Source organism: Marmota marmota, unplaced genomic scaffold (genome assembly GCF_001458135.2).
Source record: "Marmota marmota marmota unplaced genomic scaffold, marMar, whole genome shotgun sequence".
In the NCBI taxonomy this organism is placed as follows: Eukaryota; Metazoa; Chordata; class Mammalia; order Rodentia; family Sciuridae; genus Marmota; species Marmota marmota.
In genome coordinates this window covers 50346112-50366998 of record NW_025999968.1, presented here as the reverse complement: position 1 = coordinate 50366998, position 20887 = coordinate 50346112, and the positions used below count along the sequence as shown (strand labels likewise).

At 35.2% G+C, this 20887-nt stretch overlaps 1 protein-coding gene across 7 annotated transcripts in view; it reads left to right on the top strand.

Moving 5' to 3' along the window:
* The window catches only part of Grik1 (glutamate ionotropic receptor kainate type subunit 1), a 381104-nt gene that overhangs the window by 15939 nt on the left and 344278 nt on the right, over positions 1–20887 (top strand). The window lies entirely within an intron of this gene.

Sequence of the window (20887 nt, the reverse complement as noted above, 5' to 3'; positions counted from 1 at the left end):
ATATATATATATAATATGTATATATTATATATATGTTTATTAAATTATTGGTGGCTATAAAGAACAGTAAAGGTATGCATTCATAAGATAATTATAAAATTGTTTATTTTCCACATGCAGGAATAATTTTTTATAGTATTTGGCATTTGATGAAGAAATATAAGAAATTTATTTCAAAAATTAAAATACAAACCAATTATGATGGCATCCACCTGTAATTCCAGCTACTCGGGACACCTCAATGGAGTATTATAAATTTAAGACCAGCCTCTGCAACTAAGTTGGGCCCTATCTCAAAACTAAAATTAAAAAAGGTCTGGGTAGGTGAGTTAGTAATATGAGTGCTCACCCAGCATGCACAAGGCCCTGGATTCAATCCCTAGAACTTCAATAAAAAAATAAAAATAAATGTGCTAGTGGTTTTATTGATTCACTTTATTTTTATTTTTTTTTAGAAAGAGTGAGAGTGAGAGAGAGAGAGAGAGAATGTTTTAATATTTATTTTTTTAGTTTTCGGCAGACACAACATCTTTGTTTGTACGTGGTGCTGAGGATCGAACCCGGGCTGCACGCATGCCAGGCGAGTGGGCTACCGCTTGAGCCACATCCCCAGCCCCTTATTGATTCACTTTAAAATTCAAATATTACTGATGGAGATAGAACATTTGCTCTACATTTTGATTTGCCATATCTTCATTAGTACTCCAAGGTCGAAGCTAGTTATTCCTCATATAAGGATTCAGTTGATATTAAAACTTAGGCTAGATTTCATACACAAAGTCAAAGCATAGGGAAGTGATTTTGTATTTAACTAGGGAGCAGAAAAATCCACTTTGTGAATACGTTGTACATTTTAATTATCTACATAGTATATATTCGAATAATTGCCATTCCTTTCTTTGATGTTCTGTTCCTTACAGAACAATAGTACCACTCAGAAGGAATATTTTAGTGTGCCTTCGAAAGAAAAGGTAATCCACTTACCTACAAAATCATTCCCAGCCTACCTTTAGGTATTGAGTATCTGGTACCTGAAGGAATACAAGAAGTGTGTTGTGAGTATCAGTTTTTAAATTAAATTCTCAATTTACTACAGCTAGATTCTTTTAGAACCTTGTCTAATTTTATTTTTCATGCTTGCAATATATGTTAATTTGCAAAGTTGTATTCAAGTGAGCTATGTGCTGGGAAACAAAACCAAACTCAAAAGACTTAATTAAAAGAGTAGGAAAACTGAATGTAATTTTAGATATCAGAAGTCTGACCTATGCTGGCCTATTATTTCTTAATTTATCTGATTTATAAAGACTCAATTTTTACTTGAAATACCCTGGGGAATGATTACAGATGAAGATATTTTTTTAAATGGTCAAATCAAACTATTAAGAACGGCAGCAATTTGAATTAATTGTGTTCTCTGTGGGCCATGCAAGGAGGTCTACATGCCCAACCATTCATTTTCATTGTGAAGTACATGGGAAAAACTTTGTGCTCACGTTTCAATAGCATCATTCCATTACACTTCCATATTAGTTTGAATCTGTCACATTTTTCCTCTAGAACACTGATATTCAACCAGGAGTGACTTTTCTCCCTCAGGGGACATTTGGTAATGGTTTGAGATATTTGTTTGTTTCTACTTGTATGGGTGGGGAGCACTACTACTGCCATCTGTGGGGTGGAGGGCAGGGCGGGCAGGCTGCTAAACATCTTACAACATACAGGACAGTCCCGATGACAAAGGGTCAACCAGGACAGAATGTCAAATGTTCTGAAGTCAAACTTTAGGATAGGAATTATGAAAACAAACCTAATGTAGATTTAGTGTAGATCTTTCTGGAAACCTTGCTCCAGAGATATATAGATAAATATAACAACCAATCACATGTTCTCCTATAGAATGGACAGGAACAACACATCATGGGAATGTTTTGCCTTGGTTCAGGGGTGTAGCTTTTTGTAATGGTCTTCTTGACCAGCATTGTGTTACTTCTTCTCATAACATGTTCATCTGAAATATGGAACAGATCCTGCAGTGAACTACTGAATCCTCATGACCCTCTTTTTGAATGTCTGTGATGGGTAAATACTCATGAACATAGTGAACTGTCTGTCTTCTTGGAGCTTACAGTGTAGAAAAGTCACCTAGATATGAATTAGATGAGCACACAGATAAATATTTCATTGAAAACTGTGAACAATATTATGAGTGAGAGGGTCATTATAGGAATAACTGACAAGGTTTCAAAAAGTCAAAGGTACTCTCCCAATGTAAGAAATCATTAAGTTTTCTGAGTAAGAGAAGTACAAATTGACTAAGAGACAAGGGAGAAAATTCCAAATAGAAGACCAGAACATAGAAACTCAAAGATGGGAAGTGTGTCTTCATTGACAATTCAGCTCTTTCATCAGTGCTTTTTGATTGACTGTCTGAACACACTTGAGTGTAATGTCTTTCTCTAGTGACCCCTTTCCAGGTAATAGGGAAAATAAAGCTAGTTTTTTGGTTAAAATTGAAATTTTATTTAACCAATAGCTATTTTCCCCAGGGACAAAGTTTAATTCTTCTCTTTGAAGACATAGAGAAATGAGATAGAATGTTCTTATCATCCCCTGAGTGATGATGAACAAAGGGACCAAAGAAGAGAAGTCCTTGGGGGAAAAAATCAAAGAAAAATATTTCTTTTTGCCTAAATCTTTGTTGATTCTCATTCTATTCTGCCTCTGATCTAGTCTCTATAATGTTCCTCTCCTGTCCCCTTCCCTGATCAAAGAACCCATGGAATCAAAGAATGTCAGATTCAGGAAAGATTCTCAAATTTATTTTTATTTTTTACAAGTTAAGGAAACTGAGGCATAGAGAAGTCCTCAATCTTTAATATCTAGTGTAACAATAGATACTGTCCTGCAGTGTGTTGGTCCTGCTAACAGATGACAGAAACTCTTCAAAACGTTATGCAGGTTTAATCGACCTCATTTTTAATATGGTTTAAAGATGAGTCAAATGAGAATATCTAATATTAAACCTGTGTAGCTAATTACACAGCAAGCAGAGTATTATTGCCAACTATTAGTGGTTAGAGGAATGCTGCCTTTGCTCTGTGAAGAATTAAGATGAATAGGTTGTGCTGTATGTCTCCAGTCTTCCCAAGCTCAAGAAGATAAAACTCACCTGGAACATGTTGCCTAGGTGTGTACTTGTGAACCACCTTGAGATTGACCTCTACTTCATAGATTGCTGTAATATTTCTTGTGAAGAGTCTAGAATGTATCCTCTGGGTGCATAGATACTAATCTTCTGTGGTGGCTGTGGCCACACTTCCTCTAATAGGAGATGGTTTCTCCGGTAGCCATGATGGTCATTTTTCTCTATTTGCCACTTCTGATCCCCTCCACTATCCTTGAACCTCCTTTGACCCATTGGAGTTGCAATCAATGTTATTATTGCCTTCTGATTTCACATTGCTTTTGGCCGATGGAGAACACCATCAGACTGGAAGGCAGGAGTGGAATGTGGTTTAATATTTTTTATTTCTTTCGCTCCCTCTATGTCATGATTCCCCATGTCATGATTCCCCATGATTTGCTGTGGCTAAGGCCCTCCTCTACAGGTCTTAACTTACTTTGTGTGTCTGAGTGTTTGATGTACTTGTTCCTTCAGCCCCTGGATGGATAATTTAATGTTAGTTTACAAGTCTTGCTAACCCAAGAGTTACTCACTATCCTTTGCCCTCTTCTTAACCTATCACATACTTATAAAGAACAACTTTATCAAACACTCTTGAATCACCTCCAATGGAAGTGCCATTTGCTTTCTACTGAAACATTGACCTAGACAGAGGTTTGATGCAACAGGGCTGAAATGTCTCAGAACAATAAAATTGTAAAGATGATGTAAGTGTGTAATTTAATATGTACATCAGATGCTTTTCCATGTTCACACAATCATTTCAGCTAGGTTTTACTTCATATACCACTTTAATAACACAATATGCACGTTGTTTCTTGATGTTAATTTGTTCATTGTTCGGTTATTTACCAGAGAAGGTGAACTTTGATGACTATATTTGTTAAATATTCTCTCCCAACTCACACACGCCAGAAAAATATGACACATTGATCTTGAATTCAGTGATTTTCAATTTAGAGAGAAGATATATAACATATATTGGTGAATATTAAATGATTCAAAGGCCCAATTATGAATTTCATGCATTAAAATCTTAGCTCCTTATCGCATTATATGTGGAGGAGTAGAAAAGTTGCCTGGTTTCTCTTGGCTTCCACTTTACTGTCTCGGAGATGGAATTGGTTATGTCTAGTCACTAGGATTTTGAGAAGATTAGCTGATCTCCCATGGGAATAGAGACTAACGCAGCCCTGGGACATCATTGACACTTAAGAAAAGTTCACTGTCATGATTATCGTTATCATTACTTCATTTTCACATGATGATTTTTGGTTTATAAAGAAATTTATATATTGTTATCTTAGCAATGCTACATAGTAGCTACTGTCAACATTATGTCCATTTGGGGGATGAGAGAATATTAAAACAAATGATTCATGCAGAATCACAGAAAACACATTAGTGATAAGCTAAGCTCATGGATTTGGGACAATTTTTATCCTATAAGACACTACAGTCCTCAAAAAGTCACAAAATACATATTTTAGATTCTGTGAATTTCATTTATAAGGTTAAAGTATCTGAATTTTTGCTGCTCAAGGGAAACATAATACATTGACTTGACTGCACTAAATCAACCTGTGGCAACAAGTGTATAGAAAATCCTTGCTATACACAATAAAATCACACCTAAAAAGATAAGGGTTCATTAAGAAAGATAAAGTATATTTGAAATAGGTACTAAATTCAGGCCAGAGAGTTTTCATTTGTTCAGTTCTATACTATAAGTCCATTATTTTTGCTTTTTAAACCTAAAGAGGGTCTGTAGAGTTCAGAAATGAGAACTCTACTTTAAAAATTATTTCATTTTCATAAAAGCTAATTTAAGGGGAAAGTGGTTGTGAAGCCATTCGGAAATAACATAACTTTGAATAAGAATGTTTAATCCCAGCTATGTGGAAGTTCTGACATGGTGCATTAGGATAATAAATATCAACTGAGGGACAGATGCTGCTTATTTAGTCAGTCAAGAAACTTTTGCATTGTGAATTATTTTCTTATTTTGCTCCCTCACCATCCATATGTTAAAGGAACTTATTTACATCTGCTCTGTGGAACGTACACACTGCTATAGATCCTCAGGGAGGGAGGAGGACTGATATCAGGCATGGGAATTTGGGAAGACACTAGTCAGAACTTGGAACTATTTCAAAATAAATAGTCATGTATTTTTTATAAATTAAAAACACCAAACAGTTTTATTTGTAGATCAGCATAAGAAACCTGATATAGATACAAGATCTGAGTTCAAATTATTAAATGCTTTGTCTCATTTTCTATATTGATGAGAAATAGTAAAACTCCCCACACCATAAATTTGCTATAACTTGTGTACATTAGTTTATATAAAATTGTCTCCATTATCTAAAAGTTTATCATTTTAATAAGTTTTTGTAACCAAATACTTTTCATTTATTTCATTGTGTTTGTAAGGGTTTATTTAAAATTGTGTAAGCATAAGCATATTCATAAATTTTTACTTGTATTTTCACTTTTTCCCCAATTGTCCATTTTTGATAATTGTTTTAGCTCAGTTGTGTACTACTTATATTTCCATGTAAAACATTGAAAACACTAAGATATTTTAATATCCCTAATGGGATTTCATTTAATTTATTTGTATATTTTGGAGTTCCAGGGTTGAACCCAGGGGAGCTTACCACTGAGCCACATCTCCAGTCCTTTTTAATATTTGGATGCAGGGTCTGGCTAAGTTGCTTAGAGCCTCGCTAATTTGCTGAGGCTGGCTTTGAACTCACGATCCTCCCCAGCGGCTAGAATTATAGGCGTGCACCACTGCACCTAGCCCTAATGTGTATTTTAAACATCTTCCAGCCATATGTAGTTCATCCTGCCAGGGTTTTATTTTATTTATTTATTTATTTTTGTTTCTTTGGTTTGCATTTTGTTTTCTCTGTCTCATCACTTCAGTCCTTTCTGCTTTTACTTTTATGTTTGATCTTCTGGTAACCAAATTCTCAGTCTCTCAATATCCTGTTGTTCTCAGTATTTTGAATAGATGAAATCTGAATATTTATGCATAGCAAACTCTAGGTATCAGTGAAGGCTCCTTTGGTATCATCCTATGAGATTTGTCATATATTTACATTTATCTGAAAAGTTTCTGGTCTTACATGTTTCAAACCCAGCATACTATAAAATTGAATTGCCCAATACAATAAAAACATCAGGACCAGGGTGGCTTTTTATTTTAAACCAGTAAAGAGCTAATCCTGATGTTTTTTGCTTTTTTTTTCTTTGTGGTTTGAGGGCTTTTTATTGATGTCTTTAGGGGACAGTGTCCAGAACTGAGCCACGGACTGAAGGCTATCCCAGTAGAAAAGCAGACTCAATTCCGACCTGCCAGGGCACAGGTGGATGAAACCAAACACAGGTGAACAAAAAGCATACATTCAAATAGTGTTAAACGTTATGAAAGAAACAGCTGAAATTCATAGAGACTGGGTAAGTGAGTTATGAAGGGAGAGTAGGGAACAGACTTGATAGAACATAGCCAAGGAAGCAGCTATGTGTGGTAGCCAGGGAGGAGAATGAACCAGAGAACAATAGGAGAGTGTATTCTGTATACAGCCCAAACAGAGGTGAGCTCTTGGTGTGTTTAACACCTGAAGGAAAGCCAGTATGGCGGAAAGGTGTGAGGTCACAGGGACAGCTCATGCTAGACCTCCTGGAGCAATGGCCTCAGACAGCTCTGCAAATCTGAGGGGTTCCAGGCTGTAATTCAGCATCAATAGATCTAAGGGAATCTGTTTCCAGATTCTTCGTTTCTATATTTACTCTCTTCTAAAATCAATCCCACTGAGAATGCACCTGTGCTCTGTGGGCTCTCCTATCCCCCCTCTTCCATAATTGTCTTCTTCCAATTTAGTGAAAGAAAGCACACCTGTCATACATTTGGAATCATGCCTTGGCACAGTGCCCCAGGGCTAAGTGGATGTGGTGCCCCTGAAGAATAACCCTGGAGGAGCAAAGCAAGAAGCACCAATGACAGTTTCTCTTTCTTTTATCTAGTGAAACAGTCGTGACAACATCTCTGCCCATCCATCCATCCATCCGTCCGTCCATCCATCCATCCATCCATCCACTAGTTCATCTTTCCTTACCAATTACAGAGTTAGATTTCAAAAGTAATCTCTTAGGGAGGTACATAAAAGTGTGTGTTCATGTGTGCACACTTGTGTGAGTGTGTGTGTAGGTTTTAAATAAATAATACTCTATTTTTTAACGGAAATTAAGTTTGTTTTGGCTGATTGGCTTGACAAAGAAGACTAGCGCTAAAAATTAACAGCATTATTGATATGTTCCAAAAAGTGGAAAACATAAGTTGTCAATTCCAATGATTCTGTGAAAATATCTACAGCACTAAAACAAGATAAAATGCATTTGCAATTACATGTTTTGAAAGAAATTTTCTCCTAGTGAAAAAATTTAATACTAGATTTAAATACCACCTTAATCTATATGGCAAGACCTAGTTTTTCAAAAATGATTTTAGGGATAAGTCAGAAAAAAAAAAAAGCTTAAAAACCATTGTCCTCAATAATGGCAAGGGGTACTGTACGTCTGAGGTCTTGAAAGTCAGCTGAGTGGGAAACAGTTGAAGAGTTTTATGTAGAAGAATAAACAGTTTCAGTGTAAAGACTTTGCACATAGTAGGCATATAGCAAGTCACTGTGGAATTGGATTATGTAATTACTTAAGCTCTGTACTCTAACTTTTGCATAAAAATAAAAACATGGCATAAATTATTATTCTTAAAATGTCAGTGATTCAGAAACTTTAACCAAATAGCAGCAGAAACCGTAAATATCAACCTGCACACTTGACCAATAAGTGAAACTTGTTTAATCATTCATTTTCCTCAGTTTCAGTCACAGGGCTTAGTACCTCATCAAATTGGAATGAAGACAAGTTTTAAAGTTGGTCTATTTTGGGTGCCTGATGTCTGTGGAAAATGGCAAAATTATCAAACAGAACATCCTTTCTTATCCTATGTTAAAATTGGATGTCATTTTTTGAATGTTTAGGTGTGCAAATAAAAGCACACTAAATGATGCACTGAAAGCAAGTGTCTTAAGTCTTAATCAGGATGAACAAAGTGAGAAAACATCAGATTCATATTGGTTACAGGAAAACACACAAACATCAGTTTTTCTGGAAAGAATTGAGATTGTGATGTATAATTCCATTGGTTTTGCAGAATTTGTGTGTGTGTGTGTGTGTGTGTACGTATGCATGAGATGTTATATATAACAGATGTGTGTGTATCTGTCATGTACTCTCTATATATAGTGATATATATAGTGTTATCAATAAGCCAATTCCTATGCTAGTAAAAATGTTATCTTCCTGTTATGCCACTGCCTGAAGTTATGTGTAGCTCTTTTACAACAGCAAACCAGGAACATTGGGTTTACATATATTAAACTCAGTGATATTTAAGGCTTGGGATTTTAATCCAGTTTGGCTTTCTTACTGTCAATTGCAAATAGGGCTCTTATAAGAGATTTAGTCACAATAAGATGAATGACTATCAGGAGAATTGTTTGTTGCCTTGTCTCCATGTTGTCACTACTGCTATTTCATTGTTTTATTAAATAGCCTCTCTTCTTATAGAGTCCCTTCCTTTAGCCCCTCTACTCCCATCCCTGTCTTTCCTCTCTGTCTTTCCCAGCTCCATGTTTAGGGGCAGAAGTTCAAGCAGTGTTAGCCTCTTTGGTAGTGGTGTTATCTTCTTAATGTGAGGATATTAATAGACTCGCCACATATTTTAGCTGATGTATTCATTTAGATTAACTTTTCTATTTATATCCCCTCACCTTTTTCAAACAGAAGCATGATTTTACCTGGATCTTACTTTGAGTTCTTAGATGCAAAAATTGCAATGATAACCTGCCATTTTTTTCATGCATGTTCTGTGCCAGGACTCTACCACATTGCGTGTACTTGCAGCACTGTGATATGGATACTTACTTTTTCTATCCTGCATATTAGTTTTCTATGTAAATGTCACATTAGGGCCTTTCTAGTTCTGTATAATTTTGCATGCATTGCCTTCCTATTAATGTTTTAGAGAAAGGAAAACAGCTCCTTGGCTCATAGGTCCTTGGTCTTTGGAGTAGTCCTTCACTTCACACACACACACACACACACACACACACATATGTGTGTGTGTGTGTATATATAATTTTTAGTTTAAACTATCAGTGTGTGTGTGTGTGTGTGTTTGGAATATAGCATGAAGTTTTAATGTTTTTTCTCCCAGAAAGTTGCTAGAAAGTTAAAAAATGGTTTTCCAGATCCACAGAGAAAGGGTCAGGGATCTTGATTAAGCCCCGATTTTGTGCTGGGTTTTCAGTCTGGGCACTTTATGTACATGACACATTTAATTGTCACAGATATACAGAGATGGTGACTGGTGGTTCAGAAAGGTCAAGTAACTTGCTTGTGAGCTTATAAGGCACAGCACAATGATTTAAATTCAGGCAGAGCCTATGGTGGTGGCATTTATTTTTATTGCTACTGTTGTTAACTTTGTGCCACAAGATTTTCTAGCAGTAAGCACTTCATAGGATGGCAGTCTTGAGATATGGAACCAGCCATCTTGACTTTCTCCGGTGGGAGGAGGAGCTGACGTTGGAAACTGGACTAACTAGACAGTGTATGTAAAAATATCCTACAGCACAATGCCCATGTGGCCTTCAGTACATACACATGAGGCCTTCAGTACATACTGGGTGAAAGATCGAATGAATGATGAATTAATGATTTAGATAAATCAAGCTAAAATAACCCCCTAGAGAGTTTAGCCTATACATTTATAATGACTGGAAATATAATTTTCAAGTAAATTACATAAGCTGAAGCACCAATTTAAAAAGAGAGATGAGAGTTCTGGTTGGATATGAAAAAACCAGTCCTTGTTTATTCTGTCAAATACCTGTGCCCTAGACTGAAACAAATTCTCCCAACAGGGAGGAAGAGGTGTGTGTGTGTGTGTGTGTGTGTGTGAGAGAGAGAGAGAGAGAGAGAGAGAGAGAGAGAGAGAGAGAGAGAGAGATTGGGTGTATGCTTCTGAATGTATGTATCGCATAGAAAAACTCATGGAACAGTTGCAGGTAGAATTTCATATTGCTCTCTAAAGTCTTTATTATTTTAAATTGACAGTCATCTTCTGATATCACTTTTGGGTGCATCATGTATATCTTTCAGAAATTAAGAAAAAGTCAACAAACACATTTAATCATTTAGGGTTCCCTTATTAATCTTAAAAGATAAATAACACACAAACAGAAGTTTCTGAGAAATGCAGATATTTGTTTATTTAACAAGTAATATAAAGGTAGATGTATCACTCTTTTTATGTTCACTAATGCTGCTGTTGTTACTCTTAGATCTCAGTAGCTTACAACCAAAAGGTTTGGGGTTTTTTTTGCACGTGCAACATACTCAATGCAGATTGTTGGGATGCTTATCATGGGGACTTACAGATCCAAGTAGGTATACATGCAGACTCATCTCAACTGGCAGGGAAAATGGAGCAGAGCATCTGCCCCAAAGTGACACACATTGCAGTGGGCAAAGCAAATTATATGAGCACACCTAACTCCCAGGGAGCTGGGGCAGGAAAATGCAGTCTGAAGTGTTTGCAAATAGGGACAAGTATTGTGGTTGGTGGTCCAGAGTTAGAGCAGCAGTTCAGTGAAGTCAGAACTTGATGTTGGCATTGCTGGGTTTATCTAGAGCTTTTCTTTGGATCTTCATGAAGCCTGGCACTGCTCCATGTTCCCACATTACAGTGTCTTATGAAGGAGGAAGAAAGAGTTTCCTTCCTGTGTCTTGTGTTAAGAGCTTAGACAGAGCCCAGCAGATCTCTCCTTGCTTGCATCTTACAGGTAAACTCTAGTTATATAGTTACCCCCAAAGAAAAGGCCAGGGATGCTGTTAAATGTTCTATACTACACGGTTTAACCCCCCAAATAAAGTTACCTGACACTGGCAAAATTCTGCCTGAAACCAAGTAATAATCATTCCTTAAGCCTAGGAACACTGTACCAAAGCAAAATCTGAGCTCTTGTTGAAAAATTAAAATTAGAAATGTCTATTAGGGATACAATCAGTAGTGTCTGTACTAAGTACTAAATATGTATTTTCATTTGAATGATTGCTATCACCTGTAAGTTCTATGTATAAGAATAACTTGGAAAAGATAAAAGGATAATAAAGAAGAAAATGATTGTAAAAACCATTTTGGTATTCAGGCTACCAAAAGAATTAAATGTGGCAAATATTGCTTTAATTGAAAGTCGGGGCAATTATGCCTACAAACCTCTGAAGAAAAGCATTACAATTTTTATTACTTTAAACTTACTATTTTTATGACAGTACACATTTGACTTATCTCTTTATTTAAACATTGTCATAAGGATATCTCATTGCAGGTCTTCAAAAATAGTCTTAAATCATGCTTAAGTGTGAAGAATGCATTTTAATTCAAATACTATTAACAAATTTTTTGACCACTTACAAACTAGATTTTGCATAATTATGTAGTGAATATTTTTATACCACAGACTCGTGGTATAAACTCTTCTTCCTTCCAACCTCCACTAAATTTTTTTCTTTTGTCTTTTTTCTTTGTAGCTTAATGGAATTTAGTACATGAGCTACTTATACATATATTCATACATTAAAAAGACAAAGTGTACCCAGAGATCTTTTGGAATAAGACTTCATATTCTTATCATGTATAAGTTTCTACCAAAAACATATGAATGCATTTATACATCGTGCACACATATCACTTTCAACATTAAGAGTTCATTTAAATTTTATCAGATAAAAATTGAATCAAATGCAAAATGTTTTTCTTTTTCAATTTATTTTAATTGTAAGATAAAAACATAGAAATTATCCCCATGTTTTAATCTGTGCCAGGGCAGCACAGATGTTTTCAGCTGGAATTCAAAGTTGAAATGTCAAGCTAAACTCCTTTCATAAAGTGAGAAAAAACATAGAACACTATGTCAGTAATTATATACAAATGAAGAACACTGTTTCTTGATACTCCATCACAGCCTGAGTGAACCTACATCATATATGCTGAACAAGAAAATGTACTTGAATTTTCTACTTCAAATAAGTAGATGAGGGGATGAAGCTTGATATTGCTGAAATAAAATCTTGGGGGAGGCCCTCTCTGTACACTCTCTTAAGGGTCATGAGTTGTCATTGACTTTCCTCCTTTTTGTTAATGATTTGCAGCCAGGACCGACCCACAGGGCGACTTACCTTGTGAGTTTACAAAATGAAATATTAAAATTGTGGAAAAATCATCTTTATCACCCTCTCCATACCTAGGGCTTTAGAATAAATACTATATAACTTAATTTACCAAAAAAAATTCATAAGAACATTATAAACTCCCACATACCTCTTACTCAGGGTCAACCATATTTTGTTACCTATGATTTAGGTTCTCTTTGTCTCTCGCTCTCTTGCTCTCTCCTGCTCTCCCTCTCGCTCTCTCTCACTCTGTCTCTCCTGTGTATGTGTATCTTAGCCAAGACAGTCATGTCTCTTTATCCTAAATTCTTCACTTATTAAAGATCAAGGACAGCTAGGTAATTACAATAAAATTATAAAAAGTCAGTGTCTTCATTTATTCAGTTTTCTCTAACAAATTACTCTGGTAAAGAGAATTTTATTTATCATATTCTGGAGGTTTGGTAAGTCTTAGATCAATGTTCAGGCAGAACTAGTGTCTGGTGAGGGCACATAGCCATTTTTTTGGGGGGATAGCAGAAGGGCCAGGAAGTTCTCTGGGGTACATTTTATGAAGGCTCTAATCCTCACCATAGGACTGCCTCCCTCATGACCTCATCTAAACCTTATTACTTCCCAGAAGCTTCACAACCTATTGCCACATCCCTTTGGAGATCATGGTTTAAACATAAATTTTGACGAGACATAAACATTCAGTCTGTAGCTAATGATTTAATATTGAACAATGAATGGTGTATCAAATTTACAGACTTTACATAAATTTCACCAATTAAACCAATGATATACTTTATAGCAAAATTTTCTTGGGTTAAGATCCTACTGGGCATCCCTCACTGCCAACAGCCACTGTGTTAGTCAGCTTTCCATGGCTGTGACAAAATACCTGAGGCCATCAATTTAAAAGGAGGAAATGTTTATTTTGGCTTATGGTATCAAAGAATTGAGTCCATAGTTGCCTGGCCCAATTGCTTTTAATTTGTGGTGATCCTATGTATTAGGCAGGAGGAATGTGCAGGAAAAGTCCTGGATTGGGATACAAAGAGAAAAATAAGAAGACTCTGGGGTCCCAATATCCCCTTCAAGAACATGCCCCTAATAGCCTGATTTCCTTTTACTAGTCCCAGCTTCCTAATAGTTCCATCCCTCCCAATGGTGCCACAGGTTGGCAACAAAGCCTTCCACACATGTAACTTGGGGGAGCATTGAAGATCCAAACTGCACCAGTCACCATGCCCTTTTTCTTCTTCAACTTGAAATACTTCCATCTTTATCTTTAACCCTACTTAAATTTTGGCATGTACAGAGTAGAACACCACTTAGCTTCTTTACTATTTTTTTAAGTAGGCAAGGAAAAAAAGTGTTCTATGTATTTTGGGAAAAATACATGTGAAATTGCAAAAATCAGATGAAAAATATCATGTGAAAATAAGTGTAAGCTACAAATTTTTTTAAAATAATTAGTTGCAAAGTTACTAGGCATGGATACATCATAGTGACTCTCAAAGAAGGGTTAATTCCCACTAGATTGAATTATTTCCCTGTATCAAACCCATGGTTCCTGTAGCTGTTTAGACATAAATTTCCTATCATTCCAATTAATTTTCTGTGTTATACAGTATCACAAGGTCAAGGAAAATCTACCATGACTGTAAAGAAAGGAGAATATCAACCATTGCTCTTTCTCAGGTTAAGAAATTCTTTTTTAAATTTTTGGTCGTGGGGATTAAAGTGAACTACATCACCAGTCATCTTCATTTTTTATTTTGAGACAGGGTCTTGCCAAGTTGTTGAGGCTGGTCTTCAACTTCCCACCCTGGTACTTTAACCTCTGGAGTGGTTGGGATTACAGGAGTGCACCACTATGCCTGGCTCGGGCTAATAAATTATTGCACATTGGTAATTTCTGCCCTCTTCAGACCTTCTAAAATAATGGAAGTCAATTTAAGATTATGTTCCCATTAGGGAAACTGATCTCCCTAGAAGGAAGTGCCTGTAGGGTTAGCTAGAAAGGACGCCCACGTGTTTTGCCAAAACTAGCAAGAAAAGCCCAGCTTGTTACATCATGACCCAGAAGTTAGAAAGGAGACCCACGTTTTGCCAGAACTAGCAAAAAAAACCAAGCTTGTTACATGTCCTAGAAGTTTATTTTAATTTCTATAATCCATGTGGGAATTTTTTTAGTCAGTGGTTTTGAAAAGTCATCTTTTATTTAAAAAGATCTCTTCAAGGCCAGCATAGTTCTTTGGGATATCTTCAGACAGGTGTTCAGCCAGTTACTTTATAGTATTATTTCCTCCAAGTACCTGCAAATTAAATGTTTTTCTTTTTTCTTCTTTTTTTTTTAATGATGACTCAGCTCTGGATCATCTGTGGGACAAAACTTATGCTAGGTCTACAATCCCCAATTATTTCAATAAAGATTGCTGATTCCCACTCCCTTGGGATCCCTCCACATCTTTATGGCTCCCTTCATAGAATAATGGGAGCCTATGTGATTTTTCAGGAAGCAATTTCTTGAATACGTTGCCAACTGCTGAGGAATTTAAAGCTTAAAGGGCTAAATCACGTCTGATTTAACAAAGTGATCTGTAGTTTATTTTTTCTAATTATTATTGCTTAGCTTAGGTTTCAACAAACTAAATGAAAGCTATCGTAGTTTGAATGGGTTAAAATGTATTGACTTTCTGTAACTACATAAAAAGATGTCAATCTCATGAGTGTAGTTTTGCCTTATTGGAAGCCAGATTTTAGTATCATAATCACGTATTAATGACAACAGGGATCGCTCAGAAGTTTCATATTGTAATAACCATTATGAAACCTCACAGAGGAGCCAATAATTTGATCAAATATTTTACCGAGCCATAAAGAAAAACAAGAGAAGCAGCCAGTGAAATTCTTTTCATCTTAAGGTCTTTATATATTTATTCTTAAGATCCTTAGAGATCGATACTAAGTATTATGTTTGCCATTTTGAAAAAAGTTTGATTTAAAAGTTTGGTAGCTTGGTTTGTTCAATAGAATAGTTCTTTTTTTAAAACTGGTTTGTTAAAAAATGATTTCTTTGCAAATAGGTATGTAGTACATAACAAACTCAGGTGAGGATTTTTAAAATAAAATTTAAATTGATTCTTAAAAATCAATGTGTTTTGAAAATATGCTTATAAAGATTTTTCTGTACCCAAAATTGAAAGTTCATCTACTATGCTCATACAGGAAAACATACTCACCTCCCCAAATCATTTTGTAGAGAAAATTCTTGAGCAGAAGGTTTAGCATTTTATTGAATAATTTATGAGCAGAGACCACATCTGCATTAGTTAAATGGAATAAAGTGTCACTGTTAACAGAGAAATCTTATTCATTGTTGAAGTTTCTACATTCATGTGAGTAATAGAAAAATCAAACTGTGATCATTTATCCCAGTTAAATGAATGGGTAAATAATATGAGTTACATGCTTACTTGAAATATCCTAGAAGATACTTCAGTTTTGTATGAAAATAACTTATATTGACCATGCATTATCAAATACAGACATCTGAGATGTGACTTTACACAACTAGAGAAATAACATAATTTTTAAAACGCAGTTTGTGGGACCATATTACAGAAAACAGCTCATGTTCCAGAAATTTCACTTAGCTGGTCAGCCTCCTTCACACAATTCTGCAGATGTGACCATCCCTGAGGAGAGCACCAGCAGGAAACTGGACCAGGATAGACCCACTCATCAAACCAGGACGGGTAGGGAAAAAAAATCAATGAAAAAGGAGGAAGAATAGGAAGAAAAACAAGCTCCAATAAAAATGGAAGTTGGTGGAAAGGCAGGCTGGTGTCTAGAAATTGTACCTGTTTGAGAATTAGGGAAATAATAAAACTGGTTCTTTTCATTACATGTTTCTATTTTTAAAAAATTATGAGAGATCAAAATTTACATAAATACATGGAACAGAAGCAGTTACATTTTTCTTCCATTTTAGAATTTGCTTGAGCTTTGTAAATTTGATTAACAAATGTTAGTGCTTTTATAATATATGTAAAACCCTTAGAACAGTGTCTGGTGTATAGTAAGTGTCCAATAAATGTCAAGTATTATTATATTTAATAAGGCCAAGGGGATCATTTGCTTCAGCTTGTTTAATTTACACATGAAGATTCTATATCCTTGAGATTTTTAAAATGTGTGTAAGTCATTTTTAACCAAAACAATGATAAAATTCTAATTTAATTGCAGATCCATTTTTGTTTTAACTATATCTTATTGATTTTAAACACAAAATGAAATGGCACAGTTCCTAAGGCTTAAGTAAGAATTTAAAAGTTACCACTACTATACACCAAATTGTTCTTTTTGTACCTGTGTTCTCTAATTCAGATGCAGGTTATGGACAGAGTGGGAGCCTTTAAGTACACTGTAGTATCCTTAAGGGTGCATCTTGTCCTTCAGCTTCCTGTCTTTTTAGCTTTAGTATCATTTTCATTTATATAGAGTGCATTTTGATTCTTTCTTTTGAAACATAATGAATTTTGAAACTTAAAAAAATTATAATAGCAGTAAAACCTGTTAGCTGTGTTTAGATTGTCTTCAACGGTTTCTCTTTGCAATATATTTAATATATTTTCAGACCTAGTAAAAATAACAATTCTAAAATACATTAAAAGTGTCAGTTTTATACAGTGCTTCAGGGAATCTGTCTTTTACCTCCTTAAATATGTGAAACATGTAATTATTATGCAATGAATCAAATATTATTGAATAATCTTGAGCCTAGGTTGTGGTATAAAATCTAGAAATGTTCCCTGGTCTTTTCTCAGGGTGGCACACATTCAAGTTTTCAAACATACATAGTTAATGAAAGAAAGAAAACAGAAACCATAGGTAAAAAGCACTGCAACGTTTTTGGGACTCTGAATTTTACTTTTGACCCTTATTCCTCCATTGGGATCAATTTTAATAATTTTTTATGTAAAGTAGCAAAAAACAATCCCAGAAGTTATTATGTTCTATTAATGCAGACTTACAGGGAATAGATATTGGAACTTGCAGACTTTGTGTTCTACAGCAGTTTAAGATTCTGTTAGTTTGTTTGGTTTGTTTTACTCTTATCATCTTTGAATCATCTCTAAAGAAGAAATGAAATATTTTTAGGACTGCGCTAAGTTACTTTCCAGGAATCTTGTTCTTTGTTCAGTTTCAAATGCTGCAAATGCCGTATAATGCAATACTGAATATGCTGTAATGAAGCTTTAACCCTTCATGTGGTTAGATGGTCCAAAATAACTTTTCATCAGAAAGAAGTGTCTCACTGACGAAATGGAGTAATTAGGGGATATCAAATGCTGTGTCCTCAAAATAATTCAAGAATGTAATCTTACCAAATATATCATCCAGAAACAACTTAATTTGTGAAAGATAATTTTCTATAAATATTAATTTAGCCATTTTTCTCTCAAGTTTGTTTGCCAAATTAAATTATCTTTGTCTTTTTCATCTGTTACTTACAATCATTTTTCAAAACTTGAGCCTATAGACTGTAGCCTCTGTGAATAGATTTAATATTCTAAACCAAAATGGAATAAAAACATTAATAAATAAATATAACTTAGCAGATAAAAAAGCAAGTATGAATCTACCAAAAACATGATAATAATCAAATACTAATCATAATGGAAAATAAAACAGCTTGCGAATTTTTAATACAATATTTTTTACTTATTTTGCATGATCTGAAACCTTAAGTTTCATAGATTGTTCCTTAACAATAATTTGCAAAGTTGTTTCTTTACATTTAATTGGATCTGCACGTATAAAAAATACATAGCTTTCTCAGCTATTTCTTATAGCCATTTGAGGATTCTGTTTCATTAGAACAAAGCTTGATTTCATAATGTTCAACAACAAATTGTAGCACACCAAAAAAACTGAACATACAAAGTGAGTTAAAATTATTTCCATTTGTACCATCTTTCCAATGATATTCCATAATTTTGATGCAAAAGAGAGTCATTAAATAGATTGTTTCGTCTCTGAGAAAATTTGGTTTAAAAAAACCTCCCAAAGTGCATATATATGTGATATATATTATATGTATATATTATATATACTCTACCATACAAAAATAGGTATGCTTCTAAAAAATTAGTTTTAATTTTGAAAAGCCCTTATTCTCCATCCATCTTGCCAGCTGTCTATTTTATAGAACTTCAAGGACCTAGTGTTTCTCGTTGCTGGTGAATCTGCGAGACAATGTCACTTAACTTGCTGTTTAATCCATGAATGGGAATGCTGGGTGTGGGGTAACAGATAATTTCAGGCTTAAATTCCTATGTATTTTGTCATGATGGGGTGAGGAAAAAGTCAAGTTCTTCCCCCACTTTGTAAATGGCCATGTTTCTGTATTGCCCTGCACTCTTACCATTGGTCCTCATTTAAAAGGAGTCATTGTAAATAATATACTCTGATCCTTTTATTCTGAGTTTCCAATCCATTTCACACTTAACTGGATCAGGAGCTGCTGGGAGAGGCCCTCACCACAGCCCAGGAAAAGCAGCCGCCATTGCTCCAGAGTGACCTTCGGAGCTCTCAGGTCATCGCTTGTTAACCCAGGATGTGGCCTCATGAATGGAGAGAAAAAGGAGGAATCTCTAGATGCTGTCTTCAGGGATGAGTGTTGAGGTGCAGGAGGACTCGAGTTAGAAGAGATGATCTATTTACAACTGATTGAGGTACATCAACAATACTCTGGCCCACATCAGTATTTCCTGGCTCAGGCACTCAGCAAAGGACCTTTCCCAGCCATCCAGATGCTTCTGGAAGTTCAGAGGGGACTATCCAGTTCCCTACACAAGAAAGATATGATTCAATCAATTGGTGTTGTTAATAGATGGGGGGTTGAGAGCGGTGTAGGGGCAAGTACTTGTGAAACAACATCAACACCATGTAAGCATTGTGGAAGTTCTGAGGAGTGGCACTATCGAGGGCTGAGCAGTCAGGGAGCATCCTGGGCCAATCAGTCCATCAATGTGTTCTATAAATGGAGCTACTCACCCATTAATCTTTGCTGGAGTGTATTAAACCAAGAACACAAAAGTAAGAGACCCTGCTCTTGCCAATTTTGTAAACAGTATTCACTCATATGCCATACCCTCAAAATAATTCCAATTTCACTTCAAGAAAAAACTTAGATTTTCTGGAACAAGGACTATCACAATAGTCTGGGCTCTTTTACTTAGGCTATGTCCTATTTATCATTATGATCCCTGCCACCAGCAGAATGCCTCATACAAAGTATGCACTTAGGACATATTTGCTAGATAAAAGAATCAGTGTATTATTGTACTTTGGACATGATAGACATGTTTCTGAGACATGAGGGGCAGAAATTCTTCTTTAACATCTCTGCCAGTTTCTCTTGTAGTCTTAGTCCTCCTGAGTAAGGCTGTCATGTCATCCCTACCTCCTTCAACCTGGGGTAACCCTGGAACAAAAAACGTATCATAAATGTCACCAAGATATCCCTACATATGGCACCTTGCTTCCTGAATATGATATCTGTCATCAGTCCTCTTGAAGTTGTCCCCCAAATATTGTCCTAAGAAATTAAAAGCTGGACAGAGCTTACCTGTGCACAGAATGTATATAAATATGCTGATTAAGTAAAAACACAATGTACAAAAAAAAAAAAAAAGATACAGAAATGTGCCTCATCACTCTGATAGATACCATACTTCCCCAAATGACTGCTTCACAAAACTATGTATTAGGATGAAAGGGCAAGAATGAAAAGATGAGCTTTGAGGACTGGATTTAAAAAATAAATTAGGCCAGTCAGACAAACCTGCATAAGCATGGAAAGCAGCAGTAATAGCCAGACTTAGAAAGGATTATTTTGCACAATGTATCAGAAAATCCCAGTGCTCCAGGACTACATAATAGCAGCTGAACTTTAGTGGGACTTAAGAGAAAAAAAAAATCAGAAGTAACACAAATGCTATGATTTACCTCAGATCTAATCACAAACTTTGTTATTGTTGATACTTAGTCCTTTGAAATAATATCAGGACATTTTGAGCAACATTGCCTGTGTTTAGCTGATTTTAAATTTTAATTCTTATTTCAATTTAGTAAATCATTTTGAAAGATCAGCTAGAAATTGACTTAGAGAGAACCCAAATATGTTATATTATCAGAAGAATATGCAAAAGAACTAGGTTATATGAATAAATGGTTTCACTATTTATAAAAACATTTTTTTTTCTCATTGTGAACTATTATGTTGATTAAAATATATAAAATTCATTTTGAATCCCTTTTTGTGTCCCTATCAACTTTGCCAGAAATTGTTCAATTTCAAATGCCATTGTTTTATTACAAAATCCCTTAAAAAAT